The sequence below is a fragment of the Carex rostrata genome, chromosome 10 (genome assembly GCF_964058835.1).
Source record: "Carex rostrata chromosome 10, lpCarRost1.2, whole genome shotgun sequence".
Classification (NCBI taxonomy): Eukaryota; Viridiplantae; Streptophyta; class Magnoliopsida; order Poales; family Cyperaceae; genus Carex; species Carex rostrata.
Genome location: NC_135927.1, coordinates 835001 through 847500, shown reverse-complemented (window position 1 = coordinate 847500; position 12500 = coordinate 835001).

Genomic DNA, 12500 nt, shown 5'->3' with positions numbered 1-12500 from the left:
TCCCGTCGGTGCCCCCGTCGGGCTAAAATGACCCGAAAACAGTTCAGCTGGGGAAAATTAAGCGGATCCGGCCAAGAGTCGGTGGAAATTGGCCCGAAAACAGCCCAGCGGCAAGCGGAAGCGGCTAACGTTGGGGAAAAGTGACCCGAAAACAGTTAAGCGGGGGAAAACTAAGCGGATGCGGCCACGCGTTGGGGAAAACAAAGCGGATCCGGCCCAGAGTCGGTGGAAATTGGCCCGAAAACAGTCCAGCGGCAAGCGGAAGCGGCTAACGCTGGGCAAAAGTGACCCGAAAACAGTTCAGCGGGGGAAAACTAAGCGGATGCGGCCACGCGTTGGGGAAAACTAAGCGGATACGGCCAAGTGTTGGGGAAAAATGGCCCGAAAACAGCCCAGCGGCAAGCGGAAGCGGCTAACGTTGGGGAAAAGTGACCCGAAAACAGTTAAGCGGGGGAAAACTAAGCGGATGCGGCCAAGTGTCGGTGGAAATTGGCCCGAAAACAGCCCAGCGGCAAGCGGAAGCGGCTAACGTTGGGCAAAAGTGACCCGAAAACAGTTCAGCGGGGGAAAACTAAGCGGATGCGGCCACGCGTTGGGGAAAACTAAGCGGATACGGCCAAGAGTCGGTGGAAATTGGCCCGAAAACAGTCCAGCGGCAAGCGGAAGCGGCTAACGTTGGGCAAAACTGGCCCGAAAACAGTTCAGCGGGGCAAATTTTTGAAATTTTTTTTGAAATTTTTTTGAATTTTTGAAATTTTTGAAGTTTTTTTGGGTTTTTGGACTTTTTTTGAATTTTTGAATTTTTTGAATTTTTTTGAATTTTTTTGAATTTTTTGAATTTTTTTTGAATTTTTGAAATTTTTTTTTTTTTTTTGAATTTATTTGATTTTATAAATTTTTTGTGATTTTTTGTGATTTTTTTGAATATTTTACATGGGTGATTTTGACTTGGGGGATTTTCAGGGGGTGGTAACCCTGGGCGTGGCTAGAGCCTCAAAATGCATATTCCCCTATAGGGGGGCAAGGTTTTCAAAAATGGGTGCCCCCTCATGTACACGCGCGTGGGTGTACATGGCCCCGTCGGTGCCAGCGTGGGTGGAAAATGGCCCGAAAACAGCCCAGCGGCAAGCGGAAGCGGCTAACGTTGGGCAAAACTGACCCGAAAGAAGTATAGCTTGGAAAATTAAGCGGATGCAGCCAATTGTTGGCGAAAACTAAGCGGATACGGCCAAGTGACGGTGAAAAATGGCCCGAAAACAGTCCAGCGGCAAGCGGAAACGGCTAACGTTGGGCAAAAGTGACCCGAAAACAGTTCAGCTGGGGGAAATTAAGCGGAAGCAGCCAAGCGTTGGGCAAAACCAAGCGGATACGGCCAAGAGTCGGTGGAAAATGGCCCGAAAACAGTCCAGCGGCAAGCGGAAACGGCTAACGTTGGGACAAAGTGACCCGAAAACAGTTCAGCTGGGGAAAATTAAGCGGATGCAGCCAAGCGTTGGGGAAAACTAAGCGGATCCGGCCCAGAGTCGGTGGAAATTGGCCCGAAAACAGTCCAGCGGCAAGCGGAAGCGGCTAACGTTGGGCAAAAGTGACCCGAAAACAGTTCAGCGGGGGAAAACTAAGCGGATGCGGCCACGCGTTGGGGAAAACTAAGCGGATACGGCCAAGTGTTGGGGAAAAATGGCCCGAAAACAGCCCAGCGGCAAGCGGAAGCGGCTAACGTTGGGGAAAAGTGACCCGAAAACAGTTAAGCGGGGGAAAACTAAGCGGATGCGGCCAAGTGTCGGTGGAAATTGGCCCGAAAACACCCCAGCGGCAAGCGGAAGCGGCTAACGTTGGGCAAAAGTGACCCGAAAACAGTTCAGCGGGGGAAAACTAAGCGGATGCGGCCACGCGTTGGGGAAAACTAAGCGGATACGGCCAAGAGTCGGTGGAAATTGGCCCGAAAACAGTCCAGCGGCAACCGGAAACGGCTAACGTTGGGACAAAGTGACCCGAAAACAGTTCAGCTGGGGAAAATTAAGCGGATGCAGCCAAGCGTTGGGGAAAACTAAGCGGATCCGGCCCAGAGTCGGTGGAAATTGGCCCGAAAACAGTCCAGCGGCAAGCGGAAGCGGCTAACGTTGGGCAAAAGTGACCCGAAAACAGTTCAGCGGGGGAAAACTAAGCGGATGCGGCCACGCGTTGGGGAAAACTAAGCGGATACGGCCAAGTGTTGGGGAAAAATGGCCCGAAAACAGCCCAGCGGCAAGCGGAAGCGGCTAACGTTGGGGAAAAGTGACCCGAAAACAGTTAAGCGGGGGAAAACTAAGCGGATGCGGCCAAGTGTCGGTGGAAATTGGCCCGAAAACAGCCCAGCGGCAAGCGGAAGCGGCTAACGTTGGGCAAAAGTGACCCGAAAACAGTTCAGCGGGGGAAAACTAAGCGGATGCGGCCACGCGTTGGGGAAAACTAAGCGGATACGGCCAAGAGTCGGTGGAAATTGGCCCGAAAACAGTCCAGCGGCAAGCGGAAGCGGCTAACGTTGGGCAAAACTGACCCGAAAACAGTTCAGCGGGGCAAATTTTTGAAATTTTTTTGAAATTTTTTTGAATTTTTGAAATTTTTGAAGTTTTTTTGGGTTTTTGGACTTTTTTTGAATTTTTGAATTTTTTGAATTTTTTTGAATTTTTTTTGAATTTTTGAATTTTTTTTTTTTTTTTTGAATTTATTTGATTTTATAAATTTTTTGTGATTTTTTGAGATTTTTTTGAATATTTTACATGGGTGATTTTGACTTGGGGGATTTTCAGGGGGTGGTAACCCTGGGCGTGGCTAGAGCCTCAAAATGCATATTCCCCTATAGGGGGGCAAGGTTTTCAAAAATGGGTGCCCCCTCATGTACACGCGCGTGGGTGTACATGGCCCCGTCGGTGCCAGCGTGGGTGGAAAATGGCCCGAAAACAGCCCAGCGGCAAGCGGAAGCGGCTAACGTTGGGCAAAACTGACCCGAAAGCAGTTAAGCGGGGGAAAACTAAGCGGATGCGGCCACGCGTTGGGGAAAACAAAGCGGATCCGGCCCAGAGTCGGTGGAAATTGGCCCGAAAACAGTCCAGCGGCAAGCGGAAGCGGCTAACGTTGGGCAAAAGTGACCCGAAAACAGTTCAGCGGGGGAAAACTAAGCGGATGCGGCCACGCGTTGGGGAAAACTAAGCGGATACGGCCAAGTGTTGGGGAAAAATGGCCCGAAAACAGCCCAGCGGCAAGCGGAAGCGGCTAACGTTGGGGAAAAGTGACCCAAAAACAGTTAAGCGGGGGAAAACTAAGCGGATGCGGCCAAGTGTCGGTGGAAATTGGCCCGAAAACAGCCCAGCGGCAAGCGGAAGCGGCTAACGTTGGGCAAAAGTGACCCGAAAACAGTTCAGCGGGGGAAAACTAAGCGGATGCGGCCACGCGTTGGGGAAAACTAAGCGGATACGGCCAAGAGTCGGTGGAAATTGGCCCGAAAACAGTCCAGCGGCAAGCGGAAGCGGCTAACGTTGGGCAAAACTGGCCCGAAAACAGTTCAGCGGGGCAAATTTTTGAAATTTTTTTTGAAATTTTTTTGAATTTTTGAAATTTTTGAAGTTTTTTTGGGTTTTTGGACTTTTTTTTTTTTTTGAATTTTTTGAATTTTTTTGAATTTTTTTGAATTTTTTGAATTTTTTTTGAATTTTTGAAATTTTTTTTTTTTTTTTGAATTTATTTGATTTTATAAATTTTTTGTGATTTTTTGTGATTTTTTTGAATATTTTACATGGGTGATTTTGACTTGGGGGATTTTCAGGGGGTGGTAACCCTGGGCGTGGCTAGAGCCTCAAAATGCATATTCCCCTATAGGGGGGCAAGGTTTTCAAAAATGGGTGCCCCCTCATGTACACGCGCGTGGGTGTACATGGCCCCGTCGGTGCCAGCGTGGGTGGAAAATGGCCCGAAAACAGCCCAGCGGCAAGCGGAAGCGGCTAACGTTGGGCAAAACTGACCCGAAAGAAGTATAGCTTGGAAAATTAAGCGGATGCAGCCAATTGTTGGCGAAAACTAAGCGGATACGGCCAAGTGACGGTGAAAAATGGCCCGAAAACAGTCCAGCGGCAAGCGGAAACGGCTAACGTTGGGCAAAAGTGACCCGAAAACAGTTCAGCTGGGGGAAATTAAGCGGAAGCAGCCAAGCGTTGGGCAAAACCAAGCGGATACGGCCAAGAGTCGGTGGAAAATGGCCCGAAAACAGTCCAGCGGCAACCGGAAACGGCTAACGTTGGGACAAAGTGACCCGAAAACAGTTCAGCTGGGGAAAATTAAGCGGATGCAGCCAAGCGTTGGGGAAAACTAAGCGGATCCGGCCCAGAGTCGGTGGAAATTGGCCCGAAAACAGTCCAGCGGCAAGCGGAAGCGGCTAACGTTGGGCAAAAGTGACCCGAAAACAGTTCAGCGGGGGAAAACTAAGCGGATGCGGCCACGCGTTGGGGAAAACTAAGCGGATACGGCCAAGTGTTGGGGAAAAATGGCCCGAAAACAGCCCAGCGGCAAGCGGAAGCGGCTAACGTTGGGGAAAAGTGACCCGAAAACAGTTAAGCGGGGGAAAACTAAGCGGATGCGGCCAAGTGTCGGTGGAAATTGGCCCGAAAACACCCCAGCGGCAAGCGGAAGCGGCTAACGTTGGGCAAAAGTGACCCGAAAACAGTTCAGCGGGGGAAAACTAAGCGGATGCGGCCACGCGTTGGGGAAAACTAAGCGGATACGGCCAAGAGTCGGTGGAAATTGGCCCGAAAACAGTCCAGCGGCAACCGGAAACGGCTAACGTTGGGACAAAGTGACCCGAAAACAGTTCAGCTGGGGAAAATTAAGCGGATGCAGCCAAGCGTTGGGGAAAACTAAGCGGATCCGGCCCAGAGTCGGTGGAAATTGGCCCGAAAACAGTCCAGCGGCAAGCGGAAGCGGCTAACGTTGGGCAAAAGTGACCCGAAAACAGTTCAGCGGGGGAAAACTAAGCGGATGCGGCCACGCGTTGGGGAAAACTAAGCGGATACGGCCAAGTGTTGGGGAAAAATGGCCCGAAAACAGCCCAGCGGCAAGCGGAAGCGGCTAACGTTGGGGAAAAGTGACCCGAAAACAGTTAAGCGGGGGAAAACTAAGCGGATGCGGCCAAGTGTCGGTGGAAATTGGCCCGAAAACAGCCCAGCGGCAAGCGGAAGCGGCTAACGTTGGGCAAAAGTGACCCGAAAACAGTTCAGCGGGGGAAAACTAAGCGGATGCGGCCACGCGTTGGGGAAAACTAAGCGGATATGGCCAAGAGTCGGTGGAAATTGGCCCGAAAACAGTCCAGCGGCAAGCGGAAGCGGCTAACGTTGGGCAAAACTGACCCGAAAACAGTTCAGCGGGGCAAATTTTTGAAATTTTTTTGAAATTTTTTTGAATTTTTGAAATTTTTGAAGTTTTTTTGGGTTTTTGGACTTTTTTTGAATTTTTGAATTTTTTGAATTTTTTTGAATTTTTTTTGAATTTTTGAAATTTTTTTTTTTTTTTTGAATTTATTTGATTTTATAAATTTTTTGTGATTTTTTGAGATTTTTTTGAATATTTTACATGGGTGATTTTGACTTGGGGGATTTTCAGGGGGTGGTAACCCTGGGCGTGGCTAGAGCCTCAAAATGCATATTCCCCTATAGGGGGGCAAGGTTTTCAAAAATGGGTGCCCCCTCATGTACACGCGCGTGGGTGTACATGGCCCCGTCGGTGCCAGCGTGGGTGGAAAATGGCCCGAAAACAGCCCAGCGGCAAGCGGAAGCGGCTAACGTTGGGCAAAACTGACCCGAAAGCAGTTAAGCGGGGGAAAACTAAGCGGATGCGGCCACGCGTTGGGGAGAACAAAGCGGATCCGGCCCAGAGTCGGTGGAAATTGGCCCGAAAACAGCCCAGCGGCAAGCGGAAGCGGCTAACGTTGGGCAAAAGTGACCCGAAAACAGTTCAGCGGGGGAAAACTAAGCGGATGCGGCCACGCGTTGGGGAAAACTAAGCGGATACGGCCAAGAGTCGGTGGAAATTGGCCCGAAAACAGTCCAGCGGCTAACGTTGGGCAAAACTGGCCCGAAAACAGTTCAGCGGGGCAAATTTTTGAAATTTTTTTTGAAATTTTTTTGAATTTTTGAAATTTTTGAAGTTTTTTTGGGTTTTTGGACTTTTTTTTTTTTTGAATTTTTTGAATTTTTTTGAATTTTTTTGAATTTTTTGAATTTTTTTTGAATTTTTGAAATTTTTTTTTTTTTTTTGAATTTATTTGATTTTATAAATTTTTTGTGATTTTTTGTGATTTTTTTGAATATTTTACATGGGTGATTTTGACTTGGGGGATTTTCAGGGGGTGGTAACCCTGGGCGTGGCTAGAGCCTCAAAATGCATATTCCCCTATAGGGGGGCAAGGTTTTCAAAAATGGGTGCCCCCTCATGTACACGCGCGTGGGTGTACATGGCCCCGTCGGTGCCAGCGTGGGTGGAAAATGGCCCGAAAACAGCCCAGCGGCAAGCGGAAGCGGCTAACGTTGGGCAAAACTGACCCGAAAGAAGTATAGCTTGGAAAATTAAGCGGATGCAGCCAATTGTTGGCGAAAACTAAGCGGATACGGCCAAGTGACGGTGAAAAATGGCCCGAAAACAGTCCAGCGGCAAGCGGAAACGGCTAACGTTGGGCAAAAGTGACCCGAAAACAGTTCAGCTGGGGGAAATTAAGCGGAAGCAGCCAAGCGTTGGGCAAAACCAAGCGGATACGGCCAAGAGTCGGTGGAAAATGGCCCGAAAACAGTCCAGCGGCAACCGGAAACGGCTAACGTTGGGACAAAGTGACCCGAAAACAGTTCAGCTGGGGAAAATTAAGCGGATGCAGCCAAGCGTTGGGGAAAACTAAGCGGATCCGGCCCAGAGTCGGTGGAAATTGGCCCGAAAACAGTCCAGCGGCAAGCGGAAGCGGCTAACGTTGGGCAAAAGTGACCCGAAAACAGTTCAGCGGGGGAAAACTAAGCGGATGCGGCCACGCGTTGGGGAAAACTAAGCGGATACGGCCAAGTGTTGGGGAAAAATGGCCCGAAAACAGCCCAGCGGCAAGCGGAAGCGGCTAACGTTGGGGAAAAGTGACCCGAAAACAGTTAAGCGGGGGAAAACTAAGCGGATGCGGCCAAGTGTCGGTGGAAATTGGCCCGAAAACACCCCAGCGGCAAGCGGAAGCGGCTAACGTTGGGCAAAAGTGACCCGAAAACAGTTCAGCGGGGGAAAACTAAGCGGATGCGGCCACGCGTTGGGGAAAACTAAGCGGATACGGCCAAGAGTCGGTGGAAATTGGCCCGAAAACAGTCCAGCGGCAACCGGAAACGGCTAACGTTGGGACAAAGTGACCCGAAAACAGTTCAGCTGGGGAAAATTAAGCGGATGCAGCCAAGCGTTGGGGAAAACTAAGCGGATCCGGCCCAGAGTCGGTGGAAATTGGCCCGAAAACAGTCCAGCGGCAAGCGGAAGCGGCTAACGTTGGGCAAAAGTGACCCGAAAACAGTTCAGCGGGGGAAAACTAAGCGGATGCGGCCACGCGTTGGGGAAAACTAAGCGGATACGGCCAAGTGTTGGGGAAAAATGGCCCGAAAACAGCCCAGCGGCAAGCGGAAGCGGCTAACGTTGGGGAAAAGTGACCCGAAAACAGTTAAGCGGGGGAAAACTAAGCGGATGCGGCCAAGTGTCGGTGGAAATTGGCCCGAAAACAGCCCAGCGGCAAGCGGAAGCGGCTAACGTTGGGCAAAAGTGACCCGAAAACAGTTCAGCGGGGGAAAACTAAGCGGATGCGGCCACGCGTTGGGGAAAACTAAGCGGATACGGCCAAGAGTCGGTGGAAATTGGCCCGAAAACAGTCCAGCGGCAAGCGGAAGCGGCTAACGTTGGGCAAAACTGACCCGAAAACAGTTCAGCGGGGCAAATTTTTGAAATTTTTTTGAAATTTTTTTGAATTTTTGAAATTTTTGAAGTTTTTTTGGGTTTTTGGACTTTTTTTGAATTTTTGAATTTTTTGAATTTTTTTGAATTTTTTTTGAATTTTTGAAATTTTTTTTTTTTTTTTGAATTTATTTGATTTTATAAATTTTTTGTGATTTTTTGAGATTTTTTTGAATATTTTACATGGGTGATTTTGACTTGGGGGATTTTCAGGGGGTGGTAACCCTGGGCGTGGCTAGAGCCTCAAAATGCATATTCCCCTATAGGGGGGCAAGGTTTTCAAAAATGGGTGCCCCCTCATGTACACGCGCGTGGGTGTACATGGCCCCGTCGGTGCCAGCGTGGGTGGAAAATGGCCCGAAAACAGCCCAGCGGCAAGCGGAAGCGGCTAACGTTGGGCAAAACTGACCCGAAAGCAGTTAAGCGGGGGAAAACTAAGCGGATGCGGCCACGCGTTGGGGAGAACAAAGCGGATCCGGCCCAGAGTCGGTGGAAATTGGCCCGAAAACAGTCCAGCGGCAAGCGGAAGCGGCTAACGTTGGGCAAAAGTGACCCGAAAACAGTTCAGCGGGGGAAAACTAAGCGGATGCGGCCACGCGTTGGGGAAAACTAAGCGGATACGGCCAAGTGTTGGGGAAAAATGGCCCGAAAACAGCCCAGCGGCAAGCGGAAGCGGCTAACGTTGGGGAAAAGTGACCCGAAAACAGTTAAGCGGGGGAAAACTAAGCGGATGCGGCCAAGTGTCGGTGGAAATTGGCCCGAAAACAGCCCAGCGGCAAGCGGAAGCGGCTAACGTTGGGCAAAAGTGACCCGAAAACAGTTCAGCGGGGGAAAACTAAGCGGATGCGGCCACGCGTTGGGGAAAACTAAGCGGATACGGCCAAGAGTCGGTGGAAATTGGCCCGAAAACAGTCCAGCGGCAAGCGGAAGCGGCTAACGTTGGGCAAAACTGGCCCGAAAACAGTTCAGCGGGGCAAATTTTTGAAATTTTTTTTGAAATTTTTTTGAATTTTTGAAATTTTTGAAGTTTTTTTGGGTTTTTGGACTTTTTTTTTTTTTTGAATTTTTTGAATTTTTTTGAATTTTTTTGAATTTTTTGAATTTTTTTTGAATTTTTGAAATTTTTTTTTTTTTTTTGAATTTATTTGATTTTATAAATTTTTTGTGATTTTTTGTGATTTTTTTGAATATTTTACATGGGTGATTTTGACTTGGGGGATTTTCAGGGGGTGGTAACCCTGGGCGTGGCTAGAGCCTCAAAATGCATATTCCCCTATAGGGGGGCAAGGTTTTCAAAAATGGGTGCCCCCTCATGTACACGCGCGTGGGTGTACATGGCCCCGTCGGTGCCAGCGTGGGTGGAAAATGGCCCGAAAACAGCCCAGCGGCAAGCGGAAGCGGCTAACGTTGGGCAAAACTGACCCGAAAGAAGTATAGCTTGGAAAATTAAGCGGATGCAGCCAATTGTTGGCGAAAACTAAGCGGATACGGCCAAGTGACGGTGAAAAATGGCCCGAAAACAGTCCAGCGGCAAGCGGAAACGGCTAACGTTGGGCAAAAGTGACCCGAAAACAGTTCAGCTGGGGGAAATTAAGCGGAAGCAGCCAAGCGTTGGGCAAAACCAAGCGGATACGGCCAAGAGTCGGTGGAAAATGGCCCGAAAACAGTCCAGCGGCAACCGGAAACGGCTAACGTTGGGACAAAGTGACCCGAAAACAGTTCAGCTGGGGAAAATTAAGCGGATGCAGCCAAGCGTTGGGGAAAACTAAGCGGATCCGGCCCAGAGTCGGTGGAAATTGGCCCGAAAACAGTCCAGCGGCAAGCGGAAGCGGCTAACGTTGGGCAAAAGTGACCCGAAAACAGTTCAGCGGGGGAAAACTAAGCGGATGCGGCCACGCGTTGGGGAAAACTAAGCGGATACGGCCAAGTGTTGGGGAAAAATGGCCCGAAAACAGCCCAGCGGCAAGCGGAAGCGGCTAACGTTGGGGAAAAGTGACCCGAAAACAGTTAAGCGGGGGAAAACTAAGCGGATGCGGCCAAGTGTCGGTGGAAATTGGCCCGAAAACACCCCAGCGGCAAGCGGAAGCGGCTAACGTTGGGCAAAAGTGACCCGAAAACAGTTCAGCGGGGGAAAACTAAGCGGATGCGGCCACGCGTTGGGGAAAACTAAGCGGATACGGCCAAGAGTCGGTGGAAATTGGCCCGAAAACAGTCCAGCGGCAACCGGAAACGGCTAACGTTGGGACAAAGTGACCCGAAAACAGTTCAGCTGGGGAAAATTAAGCGGATGCAGCCAAGCGTTGGGGAAAACTAAGCGGATCCGGCCCAGAGTCGGTGGAAATTGGCCCGAAAACAGTCCAGCGGCAAGCGGAAGCGGCTAACGTTGGGCAAAAGTGACCCGAAAACAGTTCAGCGGGGGAAAACTAAGCGGATGCGGCCACGCGTTGGGGAAAACTAAGCGGATACGGCCAAGTGTTGGGGAAAAATGGCCCGAAAACAGCCCAGCGGCAAGCGGAAGCGGCTAACGTTGGGGAAAAGTGACCCGAAAACAGTTAAGCGGGGGAAAACTAAGCGGATGCGGCCAAGTGTCGGTGGAAATTGGCCCGAAAACAGCCCAGCGGCAAGCGGAAGCGGCTAACGTTGGGCAAAAGTGACCCGAAAACAGTTCAGCGGGGGAAAACTAAGCGGATGCGGCCACGCGTTGGGGAAAACTAAGCGGATACGGCCAAGAGTCGGTGGAAATTGGCCCGAAAACAGTCCAGCGGCAAGCGGAAGCGGCTAACGTTGGGCAAAACTGACCCGAAAACAGTTCAGCGGGGCAAATTTTTGAAATTTTTTTGAAATTTTTTTGAATTTTTGAAATTTTTGAAGTTTTTTTGGGTTTTTGGACTTTTTTTGAATTTTTGAATTTTTTGAATTTTTTTGAATTTTTTTTGAATTTTTGAAATTTTTTTTTTTTTTTTGAATTTATTTGATTTTATAAATTTTTTGTGATTTTTTGAGATTTTTTTGAATATTTTACATGGGTGATTTTGACTTGGGGGATTTTCAGGGGGTGGTAACCCTGGGCGTGGCTAGAGCCTCAAAATGCATATTCCCCTATAGGGGGGCAAGGTTTTCAAAAATGGGTGCCCCCTCATGTACACGCGCGTGGGTGTACATGGCCCCGTCGGTGCCAGCGTGGGTGGAAAATGGCCCGAAAACAGCCCAGCGGCAAGCGGAAGCGGCTAACGTTGGGCAAAACTGACCCGAAAGCAGTATAGCTTGGAAAATTAAGCGGATGCAGCCAATTGTTGGCGAAAACTAAGCGGATGCGGCCAAGTGTCGGTGAAAAATGGCCCGAAAACAGTCCAGCGGCAAGCGGAAACGGCTAACGTTGGGCAAAAGTGACCCGAAAACAGTTCAGCTGGGGGAAATTAAGCGGAAGCAGCCAAGCGTTGGGCAAAACCAAGCGGATTCGGCCAAGAGTCGGTGGAAAATGGCCCGAAAACAGTCCAGCGGCAACCGGAAACGGCTAACGTTGGGACAAAGTGACCCGAAAACAGTTCAGCTGGGGAAAATTAAGCGGATGCAGCCAAGCGTTGGGGAAAACTAAGCGGATCCGGCCCAGAGTCGGTGGAAATTGGCCCGAAAACAGTCCAGCGGCAAGCGGAAGCGGCTAACGTTGGGCAAAAGTGACCCGAAAACAGTTCAGCGGGGGAAAACTAAGCGGATGCGGCCACGCGTTGGGGAAAACTAAGCGGATACGGCCAAGTGTTGGGGAAAAATGGCCCGAAAACAGCCCAGCGGCAAGCGGAAGCGGCTAACGTTGGGGAAAAGTGACCCGAAAACAGTTAAGCGGGGGAAAACTAAGCGGATGCGGCAACGCGTTGGGGAAAACTAAGCGGATGCGGCCAAGTGTCGGTGGAAATTGGCCCGAAAACAGCCCAGCGGCAACCGGAAGCGGCTAACGTTGGGCAAAAGTGACCCGAAAACAGTTCAGCGGGGGAAAACTAAGCGGATGCGGCCACGCGTTGGGGAAAACTAAGCGGATACGGCCAAGAGTCGGTGGAAATTGGCCCGAAAACAGTCCAGCGGCAAGCGGAAGCGGCTAACGTTGGGCAAAACTGACCCGAAAACAGTTCAGCGGGGGAAAACTAAGCGGATGCGGCCACGCGTTGGGGAAAACTAAGCGGATGCGGCCAAGTGTCGGTGGAAATTGGCCCGAAAACAGCCCAGCGGCAAGCGGAAGCGGCTAACGTTGGGCAAAACTGACCCGAAAACAGTTCAGCGGGGGAAAACTAAGCGGATGCGGCCACGCGTTGGGGAAAACTAAGCGGATACGGCCAAGAGTCGGTGGAAATTGGCCCGAAAACAGTCCAGCGGCAAGCGGAAGCGGCTAACGTTGGGCAAAACTGACCCGAAAACAGTTCAGCGGGGGAAAACTAAGCGGATGCGGCCACGCGTTGGGGAAAACTAAGCGGATACGGCCAAGTGTTGGGGAAAAATGGCCCGAAAACAGCCCAGCGGCAAGCGGA